This window comes from Diabrotica virgifera, chromosome 4 (genome assembly GCF_917563875.1).
Source record: "Diabrotica virgifera virgifera chromosome 4, PGI_DIABVI_V3a".
Taxonomy (NCBI): domain Eukaryota; kingdom Metazoa; phylum Arthropoda; class Insecta; order Coleoptera; family Chrysomelidae; genus Diabrotica; species Diabrotica virgifera.
The window spans coordinates 65,240,223-65,253,679 of NC_065446.1; the positions used below are offsets into that span (position 1 = coordinate 65,240,223).

The following is a 13,457-nucleotide window of genomic DNA, read 5'->3' on the forward strand; positions in this document are numbered from 1 at the left end:
CAGTTACGGTGATGACACTTCATATTTGTTTATATTCTTTACTATAAGTATCTGTTTTATTTATTATATTTACTGTTTTTATTATTTACTTTACTATAAAAAGATCCTCTACTATAAAAATATAAATTTCACCTAATTTTATAACGACTTGGAATAATCGAGGTATCTGACAACTTTTTTAGTTGTTATTGTAGACAAACTTATACAAAGAAACCTACCAGCTTTTTGCCAAGAGTTCGGAGCCGTTTTTTAATTATTAACAATGCAGTGCAAAAACTCTTGCACTGCAAATCTTAAAAGATTATAACTTAATTCTTGTTCTCTATTTCTTAAGTTTTTACTTATTTACATTGAATATTAATTTGTTTTGTTGTATAATCCACGTTTACAATAATTATGTGATATATTTGATTTAAAATGGATTCAGGATCTTTTTATACTTTGGCAACTATGTCAACTTAGATCTCTGGCGTAGATAATGACCTGCAACAGTAAGTAAATTAGATGGACTGTAGGTTATATTTGGTTCTTGGGACATCAAAGTATATTTTTTAGACATTCCCTGGATATAGTCACTGATGTGACATACCTCCGATTTGTTTTTTCATGAGTTTTGTAAGAGAGACTAAAAACTTTTTTTATAGTCACCTCCTGTTTTCATATATTTTTTGACATGTTTTGTAGTAAATTCAACTATCTATTTACTACAAAACATGTCAAAATTTACATGTGAAAGCAGATGATCCTAAAAATGGTTTTTCATCTCCTACAAAATTCATGAAAAAGCAGATAGGAGAATTATTGTACATTACAATTCTCCGATGTTTGGGAAAAAGGGCTTAAGTCAGAATTGCACATCGATAATGTTTTGATGATTTCTACAGTACTGTAGTAGATTCTACTGTACATACAGTTTACATCTACAACAGTTTTTTTCTGGTCCAGAAATCATCAAAACATTATCAATGTGCTATTCTGACTTAAGTCCTTTTTGCCAAACATAAAAAAACAATCTGGTCATAACTGACCAATGAGCAATTTTAATTTAACCTAAATTACTACTGTTTCTTAAAATGAAGAGCTTACCCCATAGCGTCTCTTATCTAATCTAACAAGATCATGCACTATTCTAACATACACAGGCACAGCACACAAGCACTATGCTCCGTTTTTCACTATCACCTATCACTCAAACTAGTTCAAAAGGCTTTGTCCTCTTCAATCTTCTAGTTTGCCCAGTAGTATCGAGGAGCTGGATTTCCTCGATATTCTTGAACTTATGAAGTTGTTGCTCGTGACCCTGCTATCTTCTTGATATTTGTTGATAAAGTAATAACTTATTATGCATGGACAATGTGGACTTTCTTCCAACTAGCCAATACACTTTTTATATCTCTCTTTTGCCTTTCATAGCCACAAGGCTATACATTTCCTTCTTGGTTTTTTTTTGTAGGCCACTTTCAGCTGATTCTAAAAAAATTAAAATGAAGGGTAATTTTTCTATTCTTTACAATTAAAAATCAAAAGAAATAGGAAATAGGTACTATTTACAGGTAATAATATGCATGCATAAATGATTCGTTTCATAAAGAATAAAGAAAATTGAAAACGGATTTTATAATACTTACAAAATTGTTTAAACAAGAGATCCAGCCAGAGCCCAGAGCAAAAACTAGCAGCATAGAAAAAAGTGTTGTGTGATTTGACTAGCAGACAGTACAGCAGAAAAGCCACTAATTTCCATTTCCCACACCCCCTTATCGATGCATTTTTTTCCAATCAAAATTTTTACTAAATTTTTAGGTTATCGGTTATCTTATGAAAATGAAATGTGATGACCAATGACCACGCGACGCTACATAGATACTCGCGCGGCTTTGAAAATGAACGCAAATTGAACAGTAAATGGCCTCTCTTAAAATCTTGTAATGGAAAATTTTACCCCTCCAGGAAGACATTGTACTATGTTCATAGAATATCTTGTGGTAACTTTCCACCCATAATTTAATCAGATAGATGTTCACGGAATAGAACGGTAGTACCTACCTATATTCCTGGAATGTTTTGTGTTGTTAGGATTAAACTTTTATTTTATTTATTCTTGAATATTTCCTATTGTTAAACATTGTAACCAATAATTTACAAATAAGATTTTCATTACATTACATAAAATCAAAAACATGTTTTGGATATTAAACTATATAGTTTGTTTATAATTGTAATAATTATTGTATATACAATTTTGAATTAAGATTTAATCTTTTCGATTTAAACTACAGTAAAACCTGTGTTACCGGCCCCCTGCAAACACCGGCCACCTGTACTAACGGTCAGCTAAAAATTCCCCAAACCAATTACAGTAAAACCTGTCAGTAACGGCCACTAAAAATGAAAAAGCTATTGGCCGATATAGAAAGGTGACCGGTATTGCCAGTTTTTGTAGTCCAGATATAATTGGTTTGGGGAATATTTAAACCGGCCGTTAGTACAGGTGGCCGATTTTATCAGGTGGCCAGTAACACAAGTTTTACTGTATATCTAGACTACAAAAACTGGCAATAACGGCCACCTTTCTATATCGGCCAATAGTTCTTTCATTTTAGTGGCCGTTACTGACAGGTTTGACTGTATTTCATTAACGTAAAGTTAACGCGTAAGTTAATATTTTATTGAATTATTTTGCTATTTGATCCCGTAATTGGTATAATGTGTCCAATATAATATATAAGCGTTCATAAAACGTCCGTATTTCGTCCAGTATGGACGTCCAAAGGACGTTCAACGTCGGACGTCCAAAGGACGTCCATATTTATTCCGTCCGAAGGACGTCCAACGTCGGACGTCCAAAGGACGTCCATATTTATTCCTTCCGAAGGACGTCCAACATGGGACGTCCAAAGGACGTCCGTTTATAGTCCATGGACGTAAGGACCAAAAATGGACCTATTTTGGACGTCCAAAGGACGTCGTGTGCTATTAGGGTCTTGTGGAATTTGCGGTAAGAGAATGGATTTTAATCTTTCATTGATTATTGTTAGAAGTACTTTGCTCGCGTGCAATATCAACGCTACTGTACGGTAATTACTGCAATCTGTCGGAGAACCTTTTTTGTATATGGGAATAAACGTGAGTTTACCCCAGTCATTTGGCCACTTTCCGGTATTCCAGATCTCATTGCAAGTTCTAAGCATTACTTTTGTCTCTAATTCTCCCATTTCTTTGAGTATTTCAGCTGTTATTCCATCATCTCCTTGTGCTTTTCTACATTTTAGCTTTTTTATTGGCGACTCAATTTCAGATTTCAATATTTGAGGTTCTTTTTCATAACTTCTTTTCTCTGTATTATGGTATGGGTCGTTGTTAGAGAATAGTATTTCACAATATTGTTTCCAAACCTCTGCGATACTGTCTGGGTTTGTTATGGTATTTCCACTATTATCTTTGATGATTGTGTCTGTGGTTTGAATTCTCTCGCTAGATATTTGACTTTGGAGAAAAGTCTCTAGATTGTTGGCGGTCAGCATGTTCCTCTAGTTGTTCACATATGCTTTTTATATAATTATTTTTGTCCCTTCTGCACAAGTGTTTTATAGTTGTATTTGTGGTGCTTATCTCTATTTCTTTTTGTATTGAATTTGACGTGCTGTTTCTAAGTTTTCGTCTTTCTTCTACAAGGTTGAGAGTTTCTTCAGTCATCCAATGTTTTTTTCTATCTATTTTTTCTTTGGGATTTGTGTTGTTGGTGGCTTCGGTGATCAACTTCTTTGTGTATTCCCACGTTTTCTCAGGATCTCCGGTAGTAACTGGTAGGTCAGCTTTTGCTAGTGCCTCTCTAAACTTTTCCGGGTGTTTTGGAACCAATTTTTGTCTTTTTTGCAATTGTTTTACTGTGCAACTTAATGCGAAATTCTGCTTGTAGCATTTTATGGTCCGAACCACAGTCTGCAGCTGGTTTTGTCTTCACATTGGTTACAGAGCTCCTCCATCGTTTATTGATAAGAATATAATCTATTTGGTTCTTGTATCGTCCTCCAGGCGAAGACCATGTTGATAATCTTCGCGGATGATGTTTAAACATTGTGTTTACTATACTGAGATCCATATCGATGGCAAATTGAAGGAGCCGCTCACCTCTGTCATTTCGCTCGCCTAAGCCATGCTCACCTATCGTTCCTTTCAAATGTTCGTCTACTTTCGTTCTTCCTATTTTTGCGTTCTAATCTCCTATTATCATCATTGGTTCTTTCTTAGGTATATTAGAGATGGTTTCATGTATCAGATGGTATGTTTCTTCTACTATATCTTTTGTCGCTTCGGATGTTGGCATATATACCTGTATAATGTGCATTTTGACTGGTTTAGCGTTTAGGGTTATTTTTATTATACGATTATTTACTGGAAAGTATTCATGTACATATTTTGCCCAACGTTTTTGAATTAATATTGCTACGCCTTTTTGTCCTGATTTGTTAGCTCCTGACATGAAAACTTTATAGTGAGTGGCTTCCCAATGTCCTTGGCCTTCCCAGTGTGTCTCAGATACCCCGCAGATATCCATCTTCTCCTTGATCAGTTCATTTTCTAGTATATACAATTTACCTGGCTCTAGCAGCCCCCTAACATTCCATGTTGCGATGCGGTGTTTTTTACGTAATGCTAAGTTTGATCTTCCAGTATGCCATTTCGCAGATATTGCCTGGTCGTCCATTTCACACCATTCGACCCGGAATCGATACGGCGCTGGTTGCTAGCCGGATTGCAAAGCACAGAATTTCCTTGCCTAGTCGTCATTTTATAACGCTCTCTGGGAAGATAATCAGATGGTTTCCCGTTGCCTGCCTGATCGCACTATCACAGCCGGTTGAACTAAGATGTAGTTGCCGCCTGTGAGTATTTTATACCAGACCTGTATGAATCACACAGCCCCAGTGCAATAATGACGTAGCTGCTGCCCTATGTCATGCCCTCAGTTGATCCGCGGGTACTTATTCGGTTTAACTTTATTCGTACCTGACCTGCATATCTACAGGAACGTTCCCTATCAGCCATTGGGACGCGCCGTGTCGGGGTTGAGGACATCCCCCCTCCCAGTCCGTCTTCTGTGAAGTACTGAAGAGCCCCTACTCAATTCAGAGCTCCTCCCCCACGCAAGCTAGGACCGGCACGAATAGCCATTAATTTACCATAGCCCCTTAAACCCTTAAAGTCTTCCATAATCCCCCCTCCTCAAATCTCCCAACCATTTTAGTCTAAGAGCTGGGAGCGGATTTTGTGCGTGATAAGTAATATGGAAAAACTATACGTGGATATGTTGAATTAGTTGTGTACATGACTTTCACCAACGGCCGGAAACCAGAGTGGGGGCCGAGGGTAAGGGGGTCAAAGTCGCGGTTTTTATTATTTTTTTATGACGCTCATGATCGAGATAGTGCACCAAAATTTGGAAATAAGTAGGTCATGACGTACCTAAGTAAAATCTCTAGGGGCGCAACGCTGCGTGGCCGACAAAGGGGTGGGGGTAGGGGTGAATATAAAAAATATAAGGGGCTTTTTGCGACGTTGGTGATTGACATAGTGCACCAAAATTTGGGTATAAGTAGACCATCACATAAGTAAGTAAAATCCCCAGAGCCGGAAACCAGATTGGGGGAGGAAGGTAGTTATAAGGGGTCAAAATCCCGTTTTTTATTATTTTTTTGTGACTCCTATGATCGAGATAGTGCACCAAAATTTGGGAATAAGTAGACCATGACATAACTAAGTAATATCCCCAGAGGCGAAAACCAAAGTGGCGGACGAGGGTAGTTATAAGGGGTAAAATTCGCGGTTTTTATTATTTTTTTTGTGGCGCTCATGATGGAGATAGTGCACCAAAATTTGGGAGTAAGTAGGTCATGACGTAACTAAGTAAAATCTCCAGGGGCGGAACGTTGCTTGGGGTACAAAGGGGTGGTAGTCAGGGGTGAGTATAAAAATATATGAGGGTTTTTTGCCGTTCGTGATCGAGATAGTGCACCAAGATTTGGGAATAAGTAGATCATGACATTACTAAGTGAAATCTCCAGGGGCGGAATGCTGCGTGGGGGACAAATGTTGTGCCAGGTCACCAAAAAATAATACACACTGCGACTTTGACCCCTTAAAACTACCCTCATCCCCAACTCTGGTTTCCGGCTCTGGGGATTTTACTTAGCTAAGTCATGGTCTACTTATTTCCAAATTTTGGTGCACTATCTCAATCTAGAACGTCCCAAAAAACCCCTTATATTTTTTATATTCACACCTACCCCCATCCCTTTATCGGCCACGCAGCGTTCCACCCCTGGAGATTATACTTAGTTACCTCATGAAGGGCCGGCGTAGCCGAGTGGTAGTGTGCTAGGCTAGCGTACCGGTGGTCCGGAGTTCAAATCCTACCGCCGGCAAGAACAACTAGACATTTTTAAATGTTTATAGGCCCCAGGTCGACTCAGCCTAAATAAAATTAGTACCTTGGGTAAAACCAGGGGTAATTATAGGCGGTTGAAGCGTAGCACTGGCCCTGTTACCTTCCTTGTATACCGTAGGCCCTAGATATAGCAGACTACCCTGCTATACTCCCAAAGCCACGTGAGCGGTATAAAACGGGAGACTATTATTATACCTCACGACCTACTTATTCCCAAATTTTGGTGCACTATCTCGATCATGAGCGTCACGAAAAAAAAATAATAAAAACGGCGACTTTGACCCCTTATAACTACCCTCGTCCCCCACCTCAGGTTTCCGGCTCTGAGGATTTTACTTAGTTATGTCATGGTCTACTTATTCCCAAATTTTGGTGCACTCTCTCAATCACGAACGTCGAAAAAAACCCCTTATATTTTTGTATTCACCCCTGCCCCACCCCTTTGTCAGCCACGCAGCGTGCCACCCCTGGAGATTTTACTTAGTTACGTCATGACCTACTTATTCCCAAATTTTGGTGCACTATCTCGATCATAAGCGTCATAAAAAAATAATAAAATCGGCGAATTTGACCCCTTATAACTGCCCTCGTCTCCCACTCTGGTTTCCGGCTCTGGGGATTTAACTTAGTTATGTCATGGTCTACTTATTTCCAAATTTTGGTCCACTATCTCAATCACGAACGTCGCAAAAAACCCTTTATATTTTTTATATTCACCCCTACCCCCACCCCTTTTCCGCCACGCAGCGTTTCGCCCCTAGAGATTTTACTTAGTTACGTCATGACCTACTTATTCCCAAATTTTGGTGCACTATCTAGATCATGAGCGTCACAAAAAAAAAAATAAAAATCGCGATTTTGACCCCTTATAACTACCCTCGGCCCCCACTCTGGTTTCCGGCCGTTGGTGAAAGTCATGTACACAACTAATTCAACATATCCCCGTATAGTTTTTTCATATTACTTATCACGCACAAAATCCGCTTCTATCTCTCCGACTATTTCTGCTTAGAAAAATTCCCCTAGACGCTTTCAAATTACTCCAAAATTGTGGGAAAATACCGCAATCTATCAACCCTGACCACCACTATAATTTTTATTGTTTACGAAAGATGGCAATTATCTTCTATCCTTCCCTGACTACGCTCTCTCATCTTGGCCGCATTAAATTAGATTCATGCCCATTCCATCAGTATTGACAGTTCTTTGCTGTACCTACATAACAGTAATAATTCCTAATGACATGAAAATGTTGACAGTATACTTTCGAAGGTTAGGACTACCGAAATGTCAAATGGAAAATTTATTATAGTTTCCATCTCATGGTTAGGCCCGGGACTTATTGACCGACGTATTTTCTAGACTTATTATTAAAATATAAAAAAGAAAAAATATTTTTTGAAAAAAAATTATTTTATTTTATTGCTAAAATACTTAAATTTACTACCGATACGTTTAGCTGTTCAATTTTGTACCAACTCGATTGTTCAACTCGATGTATTTTGAAGATGTTAACATGTTTTTGATGAGACCTATTTTGAGGTCACCATCTGTGGTTCCTTGGGATCTTCTTTCTCCCATCAAGCAGGATATGTTTAACGATCAGTGATTCAGAGTAGATCTAGCAAATTGGTAGTGGTTCTTCTGTTACTAAATAGTGTCTGAAGGCGGTTTGGCCAATTCTTAGATGGTTAATAACAACTTGGTTTCTTTTGTTTGAAGTATTATCCAGGACATCATTTATTTTTGGGTTTACATGTAGTTTTGTACCTCATTTTTTCCAACGATTTTGCCAGGTATTAATAAAGTGGATGGATTTTAACGAGGTTCTTTAGATCGGTGTAAGGTAGGGTGACCATGGGCCTGATTCTAATTCATTTCGAGGTCGCTGTTTAATTTCGACGCCGTCATGATGGTCGCAATTTATAGCGATTCTTATTCATTTCGATATTAGTAACAACTGGGGATATTAACGTTATCATTTTGATATAGCTCAAAATTTGGGTTAGCGCTCCGGTTTATTGGATTTATTGGCTACGCAACCACCGCAACATTTGTTGATAGTCTGGGAAAATGATCGAAAAAATGCAATTTTTGGGAAAAGTTTGCATATATTAGTAATATGGGGTATGGCAAGTCCGCAGAAAGTATGTTATTTTATTTATAAACCAATTGACACTCATAAATCTTCTTTTTTTTTTAATTAGTGCTCTGTAACTCCTAAGGTTTTTCCTTTAAACCAAAAACACTCAAATAAAAGTTCACCGTAATTTAGTTCTGCACAAAGTTATTTTTTTTTCGATTTCCTTAAACAAAAATTTTACTCGGAAAATCCGAGTTTTCCCAAAAATATCTGCAATTCTCAATTAAAATTTTAGAGAATTAATTATTTATCAATAATTAAATAAATTGATGACATGAAAGATTTTTTATAGTAGATTATATATCAGGAGACCGGCGACAATCTAACTCATAGTTTAGCAATAATTAAAATGTTAATTAAAAAATGTCGGTCGAAATAATAACCAGAAAGATTATGATACACCAGAATAACTATGACTTTCGTATAAAAAAGCACTATATCTATTCAACGTACATTACAGAATTGACTACAAATTGGACTATTTGAGCGGTCTCAGGAATGTTATAAAGAAACAATTTTTTGGCTTATAAACAAATAGAACCCCTCATAAAATACTAGATTAAATTAAATTAAGTTAACGCTGTTAAAAGGAGCACGGCTTCTGTGCCCTTTTTGAAGAAAAAAAATTAAATTGCGAGGAGTGGTTCCAGGTATAACCGGTCAAATTTGACCGGTATTTGCGACAGAGTTATAAACAATAGGATTTCAATCTTTGAACCATTACCTTTTTATTCCGGTCCTCTTTTTACATACAAATTTTCATATCTTCAAGACACTCATAACAAAAAGATTTATGTCACCAAGTTATTTAATTATTGATAAATAATTACTTCCCTAAAATTTGATTTAAAAATGAAAGATTTTGTTTGGAAAACCCGAATTTTTCGAGGAAAATTTCCGCCGAAGGAAATCGGAAAAAATATTTATGTGCAGAATGAAATTAGAGTGAATTTTTATGTAAGTGTTTTTGGTTTGGGCGCGCGACTTTTCCCCAACACGATTCTACCTTATCGGCAGAGGGCAGAGTCTACGAGAGGTGTACGGTAAATTGAAGCTATAATTACAAAGAAAGAAATATGTATGGGCTATTTCACGAATATACGACTGTCTTGGATCGCGACAACGAATATTTTAGTGTGCAATATAAGAAGTGCGACAGTAAATGGCTCTAATAATTGTTCCAATAAACAACAATGTATTTTGCAATTTAATTTTGTTCTTCATAATTTGCACAGTAAAATATTAGTTGTCGAGATAATCCACAACAATCGTATGTTCGTGGAATAAAGTATATGTCTTTGTACTCACTTTATCACACTTAACGAATTACGGGGTCTAGATTTCAATGCATATTTTTTTTTATAATTCTCGTATCAAAGTTACGCTTGAAGTTGGTCGTATTGATGACAGTTGGGGAAACGTCCGCGACCCTTTTGGTTTAACGTTAAAATTTTCTGAGTTACAGAGCAATAATTGAAAAAAAGATTTCGGAGCGCTAATTTGTTTATAAACCAAATAGCACATTTTCTGAGGACTTTGCATAGCTATACTACTAATATATGAAATCTTAAGATTTGATTCCAGCATGTTCAGCAATAAAATAGCTCGTGCATAATTTTCCTTGTTTTATACTAATTTTCCCAGATTATTACCTTACATCTTTCATTGTGTTGATAATTCACGTTGTGGAAATTCTCAATTATTATATTTCTAATTTAATACTATTCTATCTAATTTCTCCAAAACCAGCAAATTTCCATAAAATCCAGCCATATTATTTAGTCCTGTCGCCAGGGGGGTACAACGGCCTCCTGTATTCAGATGGACTTACCCAAGTTTTTTTTATATATTTTGATCCGTAGAACATGAATTTTTTGGGTAACAGTTGATCCGGATGTCGATAAGGTTGTTATAAACAAAGAACTTGAGGAATTACTTACCAGCCATTTTTCGCAAACAAAACATTTTTTTTATTTTTTGGGCCATTCTAATCAAAAAATGTTCCTACAAATTTTTTCGTAGGATGCATAGTTTTCGAGATAAACGAGGTTGAACTTTCAAAAAATTGAAAAATTGCAATTTTTGAACCCGAATAACTTTTGATTAAAAAATAAAATAGCAATTCTGTTTACCGCATTTGAAAGTTCAAGTCAAATTATATCGGTTTTAGTTATTTGCATTGCTAAAAATTTATTATTTTATTGCTAAACCAAGCTAAAAACACCTAGTGTTTGAGTGATGTTGTCAATGATTTCTCATTTAAAATCGAACGAGTAGGTAGAGTAGGTAAAAGTGCAGGCGAGGCGATTTCTACGTAGCATGCGTTAAAACGCATGTATTAGGCATGGGAAACACTATGTGTTTATAGCTTTTTTTAACAACAAACAAATAAATTTTTAGCAATGGATATATTCAAAACCGATAGAATTTGTCTTGAACTTTTAAATGCGGTAAGCAGAATTGCTATTTTATTTTTTAATCAAAAGTTATTCGGGTTCAAAAATTGCAATTTTTCGATTTTTTGAAAGTTTAACCGCGTTTATCTTGAAAACTATGCATCCTACGAAAAAACTTGTAGGAACATGTTTTGATAAGAATGGCCCAAAAAATACAAAAAAATGTTTTGTTTTGAGAGAAATCGCTGTTATGTAATTCCTCAACTTCTTTGTTTATAACAATCTTATCGACATCCGGATCAACTGTTACCCAAAAAATTCGTGTTCTACGGGCCAAAATACATAAAAAAATCTTGGGTAAGTCCATCTGAATACAGGAGGCCGTTGTACCCCCCCTGGCGACAGGACTAAATCCTTTTGCTTTAGTTTTCCTTGCAAGAAACAAACAAAACACATCTACTAAACTAAACCTAACCTCGCTTTCGGCCATTCATATTCATTCATGTCCGTGTCACAATAATTTCGACTCGAAATTATAATATCAACCACTTTTTTAGAGTCGCTATTAATTTCGATAGGTCGCTATTTTGTGACATCATTTCGTTAGTTTAACTAATATCCATAAGGCTCGCACAGTCGCATTTCAACGTCGCCATATTATTGATTGCAACTTGTTTTGAGTCAAAATTTGAATTAGAATCAGGGCCCATATCATAAACTTGAAAAAACGGGACACATCCAAGAAGCAGTAGCGCACCTAGAATTTTTTCTCTGGGGGCGTGGGGTTGACTTGGATACCGAAATTTTTTTGGATTGTGTGTGAAAGACATTTACATTTTTCTACTATTCTTTATATTTTTTTCATATGTCCTGGGGGAAAGGGAGTTTAACCGCCAAACACCCATTGGGTGCGCCATTGCCAAGGACGGTTTGGGGCGATACTCAAACAGGTAGGGGTGATTGAAACATCGTCTTTTAGCTAATTTGGGGCATATAAATCTTTTTAATTATTTACCTCTAAATATGTAATTTACGGGCGATCAAGACTGCGAAACGGACAGAACACTATAAAACTCCGCCAGAATAACATGGATCAACAACCCGTCAGAACAAAACAGGGAAGAATACAAAATAGCGAGAAACAAAGCCAACTCAACAAACAAAAAGTAGAAAGATCACTGGTTTCGTTGGGGGATATTGAAAAAGTCAGAGAAAACCATAAAATAAAACAATTTTAAAAAAGAGGAAGATAGCCTTCTGAAATTTGAAAGAGAGGGAGAAATGAGATTGAAAACAAAAAATTAAAGAGAAAATATAGTCAGATACATAAAGTCAGCCCAATGCAAAATACGTGACATTTAGGCGACCCGCAAGCAAGAGACTTTTTCGGGTGCCCGGAACAAATCGTTAAAAAACGGGACAATCCCGTTTTTACGGGACGTTTGGTCACCCTAGTGTAAATATGTTTTCAACTTTGCAGTTTGTCAGTTGGTCTGCTTTTTGATTTCCGTAGATATTCTCTAAACTTTTGAGTGCTTATTGTAGACAGGAGCATTATTTTATTTAATATTTTTAGGCCTCATTAATATCTTGTATGCGTATTCTTATTCATGATGAATTATATTTCTCATAACAAAATCTTTTAAGTTTTTTATAGCACTAAATACTATTTTCAGGTCATTTAGTGTTATCTTGGCTGTCCAGGATTATGCTACAATATTACTGACAACAACTGGAGCAGTAGCAGCAGTTGCACTATTATTCTTCATTATTGCAGTAAGTAGGAAGATTACAATAAGAAGAGAAGTACGACAAGGATGTGCACTATCATCTTTACTTTTTAACGTATGCCCAGAATATATTTGTAAACAGACAATAGAAGATGTTACGGTTTTTTATGCAACCTTCACAATTCATTTTTAAATATTTCAAAACCCCCTGGTTACGTCTATGCTAATTGTTATAAGATAGTTGTTTCGTTCGCAAAATGGTTCTGTTTTAGGAATGTCAGAACGTAGAAATGTGTGTGCTGCCGTCTTTTTCTGTCTCACAGTCCTTGTATAGGTTCTTGCTACGTAACTAAACCAAACGTGGTTCCGTGTTCCAATGTTCGTTTGGGAATCGAATGACATTGAGGGAAGACGGATGACATCGGGTCTGGCAATTGGGTCCTTGTCTTGACAGTGCTGGGCGATTGTAACTGATAGGAATTTTACAATATCCAATTTCATCCGCCATAAATAATTGCAAGGCTTTACGAAAAACCATCGTCTAAAGGCATGTGGTAATGACAGATTTGTGAGACGATATTATATTTTGTGAGCGGATGAAAAGTTTTGTTTGGTTACTGTGACATAACTTCAGCTTGAGCCACGTGAGTATAACTATGTGAAAAACCGAAAATTTCAATGTTACCAAGGTACGTAGATATTCTATGAACATCGATTTTCAAGCCCGATGGTCGAAAACA

The 13,457-nt window shown here is 36.4% G+C and overlaps 1 long non-coding RNA gene across 1 annotated transcript; it reads right to left on the bottom strand.

The window, feature by feature from the left end:
- Positions 1-218: 218 nt before the first annotated feature.
- LOC126883532 (uncharacterized) lies at positions 219-1,862 on the bottom strand. The gene is made up of 2 exons (XR_007697691.1): positions 1,629-1,862; positions 219-1,470 (listed from the first exon to the last, which is right to left on the bottom strand). It is a non-coding gene; the product is annotated as an uncharacterized LOC126883532 (long non-coding RNA).
- Between the last annotated feature and the right edge of the window lie 11,595 nt (positions 1,863-13,457).